This window comes from Taeniopygia guttata, chromosome 8 (genome assembly GCF_048771995.1).
Source record: "Taeniopygia guttata chromosome 8, bTaeGut7.mat, whole genome shotgun sequence".
Classification (NCBI taxonomy): Eukaryota; Metazoa; Chordata; class Aves; order Passeriformes; family Estrildidae; genus Taeniopygia; species Taeniopygia guttata.
Window position 1 is genome coordinate 6,543,163 of NC_133033.1, and position 13,968 is coordinate 6,557,130.

General features: G+C 41.6%; 1 protein-coding gene across 15 annotated transcripts in view; it reads right to left on the minus strand.

The window, feature by feature from the left end:
* Positions 1-13,968, minus strand: part of ELAVL4 (ELAV like RNA binding protein 4) — a 63,871-nt gene that overhangs the window by 19,980 nt on the left and 29,923 nt on the right. The window lies entirely within an intron of this gene.

Below are 13,968 nucleotides of genomic sequence, written 5' to 3' on the forward strand. Positions count from 1 at the left end.
TCCCTTCCTTCGAGCATCCTACTTGAATTTGTTTTGCATGTTTGGAAAACACAGCTTTTTTTTTGTTTTGTTTTTAGGCACATGAACTCGGAACATATAATCATGAACACACAGATAATCACATTTCAAGAATCAGTGAGCCTAAGCAGGCAGGTGAACCATCCTGTCAGGCTCCCTCTCATACACCCTTCTGTGTATCTGGAGCACAGCAAGCCACAAAACCACCTGTCCCTCGGCACTGATGTGCAGGGAATCAAAATGCTCCTGCTCACAGGCAGTGAGAAAGGAAACATGTGAAAATGCCTCCCAAGGAGAGGAGCAGCATTTGTGGAGATTTCTAGCCACGGGAGCAGCAAGCAGCGACCCAGCTCCTGCTCACCAGGAGGAAGGGGAGGTTGGGAAGGCAGCTGCACACCAAGTGCCTTGATGTCCCCTGGAGGCACAGATCCTGCCTCCCAGCACAAAGCTTTGTTTCTTTGTCTCCTGGACTACAAAAAAGCATCTGTGTGTTTCTCAAAGTCAGACACCACCAAAAATACAGCGTTTGCTGTAACACAAATACAGGGAGCGCTTCTGTCTTACAAAATCAGATCAAAGCCCTAAAAGCTGCTAACTATGCAATGGAAGACTTTAAAAATCCATGGAAACACTGCCGTTCATGCCTGAAATGCCCACATGCAGGCGAAGGAGAAGAAATGGCTGTTTTAACATACAATACAGCCAGGGAGCAATTCCATCCCATCAATTTAACTTCAGAAAACAGTATAAAAAACATACTCAGTCTTCCTGGAGAGCTGAACTAATCTCAGCAAAACTATTCTTACCCAAGTTACATGACATTAACCAAGAATGACCTGAAGTCCGGCTGAGCACAAAGCCTGGAGCCAAAACAAAGATACTTTCCCTGCCATGCCTTCTTCTGCTTGCCTACCTGAGGTATTTTATACAGCCCCAATCCCTGTGCCTCTGAACACATCAAATCTTTGATACATTTAATCCTAAACAATCCTAGGGAGAGGAAAGACATTATCTAGGAAACAAACATCTTTTTAAGGGGGGAAGGAGACACAAGGACCAGAGCCTGGATAACCAGTGTTTGTTAACATCCTTTCTCTGTTAATCGTCTCTGGACTTCAGAGGTACACAGGGCAGGAGTAGCTGATATGAGATTGAGATTTATGTCCAATGTCTGATCCTGGGCTCCCATGTCCAGCCACCACTATTCTCAAGGCACACTGACTGACCAACCTCTACAATGTATACACTACTTTTCAACAATCTCCCATAGAGACATTCTCACTTCTGTAAGCACTTACACAAGCGAGACCATGGACAGCACACCCACTGCACTAGCAGTAGGAAAAGTGAAATCAATGGCAATACAAGAAAATAATGAGTTCACAATTACACAACCTTATTTTTGAGTCCCCCAGCAACATTTTAGTTATTTGGATACCATCATCTCATTCTCACTACCAAGTGGCAATGTATAAATGTTTTCTCTAAGGTGAAGGATAACAAATACCAAAACAAATAAAAGTTGGTCTTGTCTGCATGCAGGACTGGAGAACCTGGCTTAATGAAAACTGCTACACTGTCATACCAGTCTTCTTTCAAATAACAGGTGTGAAGAAACACGATTTCTTTTTGTTAGTGTGCATGCTCCTGGACGTCAAAAAATAGATGAGATTTTTAACAGGGCTGCAGGCCTGTTACTCAGAAGCATTTGGTTATGAATTCATATCCCACTGATTGCTATATTAGCTGTACTGTAGTCTCACAAAAAAGGGTGAATGCTCAGAATTCTGAGCACTGAATTTCTGTTAATTCAATGAATACCCCTTTTATCTTAAAACCTCTCAAACTCCACACCCTTCACAGCCCATTGAAAGCTCAGTGCAGTTGTTTCCATCAGCAAATTTCTTCTGCTGCGTCCCGGCATAGACCTTACTCTACCAGTGAAGCTGAAGGGAAGAAAAACTTCCCATTTAGAGCTTTCCACTTCAGAGGTGGTTTTTTTTTGGTTACTTTGTATTTTCAACCAACTCGACAAATCTAATCATGTGTTTGAAAATTGACACAAATGCTCCAGTGTCAAAAAAACTGAAAAATAAAATCTCAGATTAGTTTTTTGTCTGTGAGAAGCTTTATGATGACTGTGGAAAACATCATAAAGTTTTACTGTGCTAAACATTTACAGTTAAGAAGCCAAAAAAAATTATACATGCAGCTAAAAACATGAGTTTCAAATTCCTCTCAAGAGCAATGTACCTTATGTCAGAGCAAACAGACTCCAGATAGGAAAGAACTAAAAACTGTAACAGGTGAAGAAAGGAAAGGATTTGTTCCAGAATACAGTAAACAGTATGAACTTCCCTATTTTCTTCATCATGTGCTCTTCCTGCATTACTCCAAAAGGGTAACACTTCTTTGGACACAATCTGGCAGCACAAAGCAAGCAGCTGGACCTCTCAGTGGGATCCCACACAGACACTGTAGTTCATTCCCATGCTACACTTCCCAGGAACAGCACTGTAAATAGTAAATATTTTCTGTGATTTGGAATCCAATAGTTCATCACATGCTGTGATTCAGGAGGTCAGGCAAGAGATATTTCTAGATGATCCTAAAACAACACCTTGTTATCTTGCTGTTCCCACTGCTCTTTCCGAATGTTTTCTCTAGCAGCAGAAAATGTATAGTGGACCTCCAAGAATCTGGTAAGGAATAGGTCTAAAAATGAGCAGTAACAGGGTTAGAAGTTATCAAGGACTTGACAGTCCTAAAAAAAACCTCAAACAAAACAGAAAAAGCCAAGCCCAAGCTGGAAATGTACATGTTCCACATTTGAGAAAGTTAAATTTCAGAGCTGAAAATTACACTTAAAACAAGTAATGAGAACGATGACAGGGGAAAAAAAAAGATCAATTCACCCTGTATCATTTTTATCCATACATCCAAAAACTTGCGACTGTGAAAAAGGCAGTGTCAAAGACCTGCACCTTCTTCTACTTCTTCTGTAAGCCAGTCTGCATTGTCCAATTCTATATTTATATTAAGAGGTAAAGGGAAAACACATTAAAAAAACCCTGTAAGTTAGAACAGAAATGTCACAGAAAACCGATAAAAAAAGGGCATAAAACCCCTGTGGCTAGTAAAGGTTGGAATAACAAAATAATTTTTTTTTAAGTTACAGAAAAAGATCCCTTAACACTCATCCTGACTCACCAGGAGATACCAATAGTAGCAGTACAGAGACGAGGTATTATGTACACCTGAAGAAGCATGTGAAGATATACCCTGGTGAATGCTAAACAGGAGCTCCTGAAGTTACATATGTTTAAATGAAATTATCTGGATTACTTACAGAAAACAGACTCCAAGAAAAGGGCTAATGACTCTCTTTTGTGATCAACAAATCCCAGGAGCCTGGAGGAAAAATGTTTGCACTGGAATTCAAAGAGGGAGGACTGGACAGCCCAAGTACTTACAGGTCCAGCAGTCTAATGGTGAGCAAGGCAAATTTACAGAATATTCAATATTGGACTTTATTATTAAAGAATTAGTGAGGGGTAATAAAATCAATGTCAATCAAATTAAGTCTATGGAAAATAGATTCTGTCAAACTGAACTGACAATCTTCTTGATGAGATTACAAGTTGACCTATAAATTTTAAGAATGCCATTAAATCAGCGTTGATATACTTGGTCTTCTCTAAAGGACTTGATTTGGTACTGTATTAATTGACTAAAACAAAATTAACAGGGCACACATTAAATGGATAAAAAAAGTCAACAGATCTCTTACTGGGAATTGTGAACAGGAAGTCACGAGAAAGATGCTTTCCTACAGGTCTATCTCTTGGCCCTAAATTGTTTATTTCCACCAGTAAGTGGAAAAAACCCAAACTCCTCGCTTGAGAAAATGGACTGCAGAAAGACAGGAGGAAAGGATAAGTACAAAGACAACAGAGGGAAAGCACAAAGCAATTCAAGTTCCTCAGTAAACCACAAATACACACATTTGCACAGCACAAAGATTATGCCCTGACAAACCAATTTAACTGTGCCATGCTTTAGGAATGCTGAAATCAAAGACTGACACAGGCTACATCAAGCTTGCAACACTGACACAAGAGTTAAAACTATTCCTCCCATAAAAGTCACAGAATCAGAAATAAAGAAAAACTGCTGCTTGTGCTTTACTGAGGCAGAGCCCAGTCCTGGTGCAAGTGCTCCAAGCAAGACATCGATGCCTTGGTGATGGGGCCATGAGAATTGACTACAGCACAAGAACTCCTTCAGTTGAGATACAGGGGTCACTCTGCCTACCTGATCAAAAAAGTAGTGATAGTAATTTGAATGAAGCTGAACCTTAACACTACTACATTAATATTCACCTGAAGTACAATTTAATTTTTTTTCTTACTAATGTCTGCTCATGGAGTTATGTATCCCAAGTCCTACTGCTTGGCAAGTGAAACCAGACTAGAAACAATACAGCAAATGCTGTTTTCCTGTGGAAGCCATTTGCTCTGTGTTTTTGACATTGAAGGTAACACAAATTTCAGTATCTACCAACCATTTTTGTCTTCTACCACTGGAAATTCTGAATGCTTGTTTTTTTTTCTGAAAGCTATGCTCTAGCTCAAGCAGAAATTAATCCAGGGAACGTTTTGGCAGGATGTGTTAAGTGCTCTATAATATCTTCTATTCTGAAGCTCTACAGATACACTATTCCTGCTGGTTCCATGAAGAACAATCATTGCCAGAAGCAAAGCAAAAGCAAACTACTTTCTCAAAGTCTATTGCAGGAAACTATTCTAGCAGCAACTTAGAGATCAGTACAACTTTTAATTGCCCACCTGTGACCAGGTAAATTAAAAAATGGTTAGAAACATCCTTTTTATTTGGAAATGAATTACTGTGGAATATAACACCACAAAGAACTACGATCCCCACTATAAGCAGTCAGTCATGAGAACAAACACAGAATGGGACAGCAGCGATGTGAACTGCCTCAAATTGTGGTTTTGTTGTCCCCTGCCCAAATGTAAAAGCTAATTAAAGCTGCCCTCCTGACAGCTGTACACAATCCTTCCCTTGGAAGTAGGGCACGTCTGACAGCTCAGCGCGCATCAGCCAGGCAGCAGCCGTCAGCCTCTAACAGCCTTCACTCACTCTGCCTTTGGGACCAGGAGATAAATAATGCTCACCACCAATTCTCCACATCTCCCCTGATCCATTTTTGCCTGTTCAAACCTCAGTGAAATTTAGGGAAGGAACTCGTTAGGGGGTGAGCTTCTCTCAGCGCAACTTGCTGTCCACCTGTGGCTCCTCCAAGCAAACCTGCACATACTCTTCCACTTTTCCCAGCGTTCCTCAAGATTGAGATGTTTGCAATAAATAGAACCTACAGATGGATGGCAGGGAGATTGCTGTCCGTCTTTTAAACAAGAGTAACCAAAGAATTCTGACATTCAAGGCAGTCCCTACTCCAGCAGGTAGGCCTATTTCAGAACATCACTCTGTGAGCCTTCAGAAGTCTTTTAAAACACACTCCTGGGATGAAAAGGAATGACTGCAACTCATATGAAAAGCTGGATGAAGTAGAGGATTTGGAGAAGGCTACATAAATATCGTTGAGATGATATATTCATAATGTACAAAGAGGGTCAAGTGAAATGACTTGCATTTTTTTCCCCTGCTGTTGTTTCCACAACAGTTACCAACAAATAGAGCTGTTCACTGTAAAAAGGAGGTAAGCTATAGAGAGAAAATTCAGATCAATGAGATCTGATCATGAGACCAGTTCAAAACCTGCTCCTTGTCTGACACTTTTTTTATACCAGTTATGTCAATCTCATTCATCCTCTACCTCTTTACCAAGGAGAATCACCTGCTGTCACCCCAGCAATGCACACTGCAGTCTCAGGAGAACCAAACCAGAAGGGAAGCATCTTCTGCACACAGTGCTCCTAGGACCAAACAATTAAGCTAAGGCTGTCACTGTCACAATTCACTACAGCCCATCTATGAAGGGTAACTTGTTCTGTGCTTAGTGCAGCTCTATCACAGCATCCATTTCGTCTATAGCTTATTTACAATACAGACTCCTTATGTTGGTACACACTAGGATTCATTTAATACATGTTGTCCATGAACAGCAAGAAAACATTCTCTCCCTATTAATTCTTGCAAAAGCGAGAGTTAAGGGAAAACCACACAATATTTCTCAAAGCAAAAACCAGACAAGCATGAGTGATAAATCACTTGTTTTTTGCTTTTTGCAGGAAGGTGTCTGGGTACAAGCTTTGTTTTGGAACCTTACATCAAATTACTATACTTGGATTATCCTTAGTTTTTTTGAGAAGGTCACCTGTATTTAAATGCAATCCAATCTAGAGCTCCACATACGTTGTGATGCTGCAGTGCACCTGCAATTAAAAAGCCTGACTTATCCTTGGTTAAAAACAGCCACCAGCATTACCAGAGTTCAGAATATCCTGCTTAAAATACTACTGTAGAGCAAAGCCCTGTAGCAGACTAACAGTGAAATGCATTTTTAACATATCCCCTCCTCAGAAGCATGCCTATAATTTCACAAATTAAAAAAAAGTAAAGCTAACACCAAACCTCTGGGAAAAATCCTCTATGTTCCACAGCTAGAGCACCTACAAAAGCTACACAATGACACAAAGATCCTCAGATGGGATAAGTTCCCTCAAGCAAACTCCCCTACTAAGGCATCAGAACTCCGATACCCAAACAGCTATGGCACTCCCCATCAGGTATCTGCACAGAGAAAATTCCTATCACTGCCTTAATGCCAGAGAGACTCAGCTAAAAGCTCACTCATGCAGGAGAGAGGCTTTTTTGGGGAGCTCGAGGGGGGACACGAGTTGTACAATGAGGTCCCACGGGAGCCCTGTGCACACTGGATTTAATAAACTCCAGCCCAAGTGGAAGGGGCTCCTTTGCACCAGGCCTTCCCCCACAGAGACGCTGCTGCGTGATTAAAAAATCCCCCAAAGGAAGCCCTTGCAAACAGTGTGCTACATCCCACGTAAAACTCTCCCTCGGGGAGAGGAGAAGAGAGGGAAAATGAAGCAGACATACAGACACCACTCACTCAATTTTAATATCTGAATGGGAAGTGCCAGATACCATGACAACAAGCCTAGAAAAATAAAAGGGGAATAAAAAGAAGCGTTGCCCAAAATGTGAAACAAATCCTATAAATGTACCTAAACCGAATTATTAGTGCTGGTAACTGCAAGCCCAAGACATGTCATTGTAAGGGAGCCACGAGGACCTGGACACAGTGACCTCAAAATCAAAGCAAGACTCCCCAAACCCATCTGCAAGCTCTCCACAACAGAAAGGAGTATCATTGATCCAGCACCTTGAGTTAGAAAGCTCGACTTTGCCAAGCAGTGCCAGAGGAGATTACACGAGTTTTGTCCTTTTCTGTAGATCTGACAGATCTCTTAATGCAAGATGGTGTCGTTTAATGTCTTGATTTTCAGAGATGCTGAAGCAGTAGCAGTTCTTGTCTAAATTAAATACCAACTGACAGTAACCGTCATTTTTCAAAATTAGATACAGTAATTATTTTCACTTTAGAGTGGCCCCATATATCCAACTCCCAACACAGAAGATGGGAGCACCCTTTTGACAGCCTGCTGCTGCCCAGCACCACCAGATCCTTCCAAAAACCCTACTCCCGCAGAAACTTCAAGAGGGCTCCCCAAACCATGCAAATACTCAATTTTTTACTTGACCACACCAGCAACGTAAGACACACCTACTCTTGAAAATAGTGCCTTACAGTCTCCTAAAGGCTTCTATCATTTCAGATGTTCTGCATCTCACCTGAAACAAGGCTTTACTCTTACCTGCAGACTACAGAGTTCAACCAAGTCAGCTGTGCCACTGCTGTGCTTGAGGACATGGACTAATCTGTCTGCAAAGTTTAAGTGGCAGCTTGAGACAGATGCTGCTGACTTTTCTGGAGCCTTCTGTGGTTCCCATTACCATAGCATGGAAGCATTTTACCTCTGAAACACACCTTTCTTCACAACACCACTGAGGAAAGCACTTTGATTCCTGTTATGCAGAAGAAAAACTGAAAGGCACCACAATTTCCAGGGTGAACTTGGACAGAGTAACACAGCCACTAAAACAGGGAGCTAAAATTGCAGCTCCCCCCCTCTAAGACTGGAACCTTATCATTGGCCCATTGAGAGCTGTGCTGGGCTAGAGATATCTTGTAAACAACACACACATTTAATGTTCTGTAGAATATATTACCCTCCTTTCTCTTTTTTGTTTGTTTGCTTTTATCAAGTTTCTTTAAATGCAAAACTGGATTTTCAGCATGTGTGTGTTCGTACTACTGCAAGCAACTGATTAAATAGGTTTTGAAAAGCTACTGCTCCTGACATACACAAGACAAGTGAGTTCCAATTCTGAACAAATATTTGGATTTTGCTCCCCTCAGTTGACATCTCTTGCTTCCCCTTCTTTTCATCTTCTCCTCCCCCTTCCTCCAAGGAGCACACAGCCACTGAATTAGCAGCTGTTCTGAGAAGAGCAAGGCTGCACTCCTCCCTGCTTTGTCCCAGAACAGAACAGGGACTGTACTATAAAAATCCAGTGTTCTGGAGACGGGCATGAATGGACAAGAAACAGCTATGACTTGCCTATCCTGAACTGTAAATTCAATGCTGAAGAGACGACTTAAACACAAGAATGCAGATATTAAAAACAAACAGGCTAAGTGAAAACAAGATTCAGTGAGAAAAAGTGAAAACAAATGGAACCAAGAAAAAAAAACCCTGAAAGATGTAGCAGCACATAAAAATGGTTATCAGTAGTGTGGAAAAAAAAATCTGCAAAAGCAATTAAAGAAACCACTGCAGTATACTAAGCATGCACTGTGCTGTGGGAAGCAGTTCTCATCCCAAGCAGGGGATGTCACACTGAGGAGAAAGGACACAGCATTACTGGACAAGCAGTACAGAAAGAATGGTAAAGACCACACAACTCCAACAAGGAATGTATGTACCAGAGAAAAGAAAGGCAACAAACTGAAGGCAAATTTCTGCAGTCACGACATTTTAAAAATAAGACCTAAGGCTGCAGAATGACTTAAGATACCAAGCTTAGAAGTGCTCAGTGTTAAAACACTAAAATATGGTATCCTTTGATGAAATTTGACCAAAGTGAGATACAAAAGCCTATAGATATTTCAAATGTGTAAAGACTATGACCGGAGATGAAATATTAGAAGCGTACTGCTTTTAATATTGTTACTCAAAAAAAGATGAAATTACAAGAGGGTAGAAAGAATCATTCATTGTCTGGAGCCAAAGGGAAAAGGCACTCCAAGAGCATGAGCCAGCAGGTCACAGAAGAGGCACATGCTTCATTACAGCAGATGTATCTTCCCTCCTGCACACCATCCCAAATGCTGGCACTTTTGAAATTTAGATGAAAAGTAGAATGCAACTAAAAATTTAATACTGAACAATGGACCAGAAGCTGAAGGCACAACAAAAGAAGCAGTGATTATTCACTGGTCCAGCTCCAACCAAAGGCATAGTAAATTCAGAATACAGTGACCCCATACCATACCACATACAGAGTTTTGGTGCAGAAGGTACCAAACTTTGGTACCTTTTGCACCAAAATGTACCAAACTTGTATGAAAATGGCAATGGCAGACACCCAGATCAAAGCTTATGAGAAGCTCCACTAGAAAGTGATAGCAGTAGACCGGTAGAAGCAAGGCAAAAGGACAGAACCAGGACAGAGCCTGCACATAGACAAAGGCTCCTACTTTCATGAAGTGTCAGAGAACTGCAGAGTGGAAAGAGCCCTGGCTCAACAAAACTCTTGGTTCATAGGCTAGAGATTTTTATTAAAAGGCCAAAAACATACTCTGTCAATAAGAAGGAAGCAAGCAGAGGACATGGAAAAGACTCAGCTAAGATCTGAAAAAGCCAGAGTATCAGCAAACTTGGAATATTTTCTTCTAGAAATGGTGGCAGTAATGCTTCCAGTTTAAAGAAAATGGCAGAGGAACATAAAACTGCAGAAAAACAAGAGCATATTTTGCAAAAAAAGCATATTAAGTAGGACATAGTATTATACTACAGCATCAATATCTGAAACCTGTTTGACTGCAAACTCAAAAAGCCCTGGTAATTTTGTCATTAAATGATTTAATTCAGCAACATTTAAGGTTTTATACCTCAGCCTCTGTCAAATAGCAAAAAAAAAAAAAAAAGCCACAACAATACTAACAAATTTCACAGTAATTCAGAACAATGACTCTCAATATCTGTTCTGTCTCAGCAACAGCTTACTAATTAAACTCTGAGCTCTACTAACCACTTTTTTCCAATGCACAGAGGAAAGTAATTTATTACAAACTGAAATACAATATTTAATATTAACAACACAACTCGTGACTGCAGCATTTTTAATCTGATCAGCAGAAACATAAATAAAAGCTGCAACCTGACAGCTAAGAAGGTTAATCTGTAAGAGTTAGATTTATGTAGATGACATTACACAGCATCTGGAAAGATGCTGAGAAAGGTAAAGCTACTTCATCATATTCCAAAACATGCTACCCATAAAAATTTTGCTATGCACTGATATATAGACTGCAGGGCACCTCACCAGAAATTAGTTTCAGCTTTAAGACAGAACTTGCAAGAATTTTAACACAAGAACAGGAATGTAAGTTGGGTTTCAAATGTTTGTAACATTCCTTTTAGGTACCTGCAGGTAACAAAAGTAATGAAAGCAACTTCAAGGAGAAAAATATCACGACTTTGTGTGCAAATATTACTTAGTTCTATCATGTAAACTTGGTAGTTTTTTTGAGAAAAATATTAGCATGAATATGCTCCTCAGTAAATCTGTTCAAGATGGCAGATTTCTGCCATTTTTTGCTGATCACTACTAAAAACAGTGCAGTTTCTGTGATACACAAGTCTTAAAGGCTTTTCACAATATTAAACAGGGAAGTGGTAAATAAACTTGTTCCTCTTGTTTCCAGTTTGGCAAAATACCTAACCTGGAGCAAGTGAGTACCACAATACTACCAACAACCAAAAGGAAGGTACCAGAGCAGCTATTCCAATGCAGCAGAAAGCATAAGGGAAAAATATGTTACCAGTCAAGCTCACAAGCTGTTCATGTTTGGGGCTGGGTTTTTGGTTTTAGTTTTTTTGGTTAACACAAAGTGGCTTCCAGAGCAGGAAAATTTTTAAAGAAACAGAGAACTGGGCAAAGATATGCAGTGGTAAATAGAAATGACACAGATACAGCAAGTAGGGGAACAGAGGAGTCTAAAAAAGGAACTGCTGGAGAATACTTCTTGTTACATGTCCTATCTTCCCGTGCCCTACCTACCATCCTCAGCCAGGAAAGTCAATACACCCCCTCCATCCAGCCAACAGCTTCCCAAGGAAGGAGGAGACAGCCTCATTTTTTGGGTCCTAGAATTCTGCAGCAAGAAAAAGGAAGCCTGTTGATACCCAACTTAAGGTGTTTCCAAATGTGTGTGAGCACAATTAACTGAATAGGGCAGCAGGGAGATTAGAGCTTGTACTGCAGAACAGCAGCCCCTCTAGTATAGCAACAATTAATCACACTGGCAATGCTGCCATTTGTTTGCTTGCAGGTGAGTATGACGCAGCTTTTTGTCCATCTGCTTTTGCAACACCCCTTGAAAACCATCTAACTGGAAAAAAAAAGGCTGTTTAGGCTCTTGTGAATAAAAGTAGTAAGTGTTCAGTCTTTTTCCCCCCTCAAGCTGATATATTCCACTGATTAAACAGATGCTGAGAGTCATAAGAACAGCAGTCCTGTGTCGGAGCAGAGGTCTGCCTGGTCCAATATCCCGCCCCCAGCAGCACCTGCAAGTCAGTTACTTGCACTGAAATTCCTAGCAGGGACAAGCAGCAACATCTGCAAAGCCAGTGATGGATTTTGCTCAGGAATCCAACAACATGCAGCAGTGAGTCAGCCAAAGCAGTGCCAGCGAGCAAAGCCAAATAAATGAACTGGCCATGATGCTTTTTCTCTCTTCTCTTTTCACAGAATGAGAATTTCACAGGAATGAGAGTGGAGAGTGACCACAAGATTGTGGCATCATAGAAATGGGAAACACGAGCAAAACCTTTCTTGATAGATGTGGAGAGATTTGGAAGAGCCCAAACAAAACTCAGGCTGTATCACAAATGGTTTGAAAAGTCAGAGGCTGCAGTACCCTGCCAATGACTATTTCAGGAATGAAGCACAGGACATGAAGAGAATGCTGATGAGATCCAGAGATTTACTGGCAAAGACTGCGCATCAATACTTCCAATAGCCCAGATTCCTGAGATAGTTATCTGTGCTGACTCTAAGCACAGGACTGCCAGTGAGCTGCACACAAAGGCTGCTGGACTCACAGTTCAGGCAGCAAGAGAAACCACGCTTTAAGCAGGAGAAAAGAGGTGGTGAGCAGTGTTAAGCGTGTAGAAAACACCCTCTCCATATATCCTTGCATGTAACAGCAAAATTAGAAGTTAAGAAGTTTTAACTGCAAGTCAGTTTAAAATGATCGCCTAAGTTTCCAAGCACTGAGACAGAACTTTTGAAGTTTTCTGGAAGCAAAGGAGAAGAAGGATTTAAGGCCAGGCAAGACCCCCGTGCAGTAAACATTCTAAAAGGAACTTTGCCCTTGACAAATTGCATCTCACTTGACAAATAGAAAAGAGGTTGGCTTTATCATGTAAATGGGTCTTACCTCAAGTCACAGCTAGAGTAACTCCAAAAGCAAAAATCTGAAGGACGTACTCTGAGGGGATGGAAACTGAATGATGACTTTGATCAGTTTAGGGATGCACATGAACTGAGGCAGCAGAAAACAGAGGAGAGGCAGGAATGCTGAGGACATTCTCACCCCTGGGAGCAGCAATTCCCAATACCCATCCAAAGGTCTCACGTTGACCACTCCCAGAAGCCAAGGTGAAGATCACCTTGGCAGAACTCTTTTGGCTGAAGAGAAAACAAACAACTTGCTAGGGGGAAGTCAACTGATGATGGATCAGCTCCGTAAGACTGAAGGGACAAGGACTTTTCGGCTCACTGATTCAGAGAATCAGCTACCGCAGGCAGGTCAAGTAACCCCAGTCACGAGTTTACTGAACACCATCTGAAAGTCAAGAAGAAACTCCAAACGCAGCGTTGGTGAAAATTAGCCTTCTAAAAAGGGAGAGCAGGAGGCACTTTCCAAAGCATTTGGACTGGTTTTACATGGGTTGCTTCTGTTCCCAGACAAGCTGTGCAGCAAAAGCACAGGGGAAGCAGGCAGAGGTGACAGCCACAGAACTGCTCATAGGTGTGGCTGAAAGGCAGAGCTCCTTGAGCAGCATGGAATGGAGAAATGCTGGGAAAGTCAGCCTTGGAGCCCTGACAGGTACCTGGGTATGCTGTCTGCTGTTGCCCCACAGGACCCTGCCTCAGCTGGGAGTGTGTGCCTTGCTAGTGGCTGACAGTCTCCCAGAGCTTTCCAGGCACTCACATTCCTTTCCTCCCCTTTTCTCCTTGGGCTAAAAGCAAAGGAAAGGAAAAGTTACGGAGAGAAGCAGCTGTGCACAAGTGCTGAAGCACAGGGTCTGGGCTTCTTGAGGAGAGAACAGAATGATCCAAAAAGGAGAGAAAACACTAGAAGTGAAGGGTGGAGTGCCACCAACAAAGGGTTGCACCAGAGCCATTTCACTGGCTGTTGCCTGGCAGACAGCTATCTTCAATGCAGGTGATATGAAGGGTGGAAAAAAGGCTCAGAGTAGAAGGTCAGCAGACACACCAGAAAGCCTCACAGGTAACCCTGTATCCAGAGGTCATGAGCTCAGAGGTGTAGGCATGCTTGTGCTGTTGAGGAAAATTGCCCTGGTAGTCCTT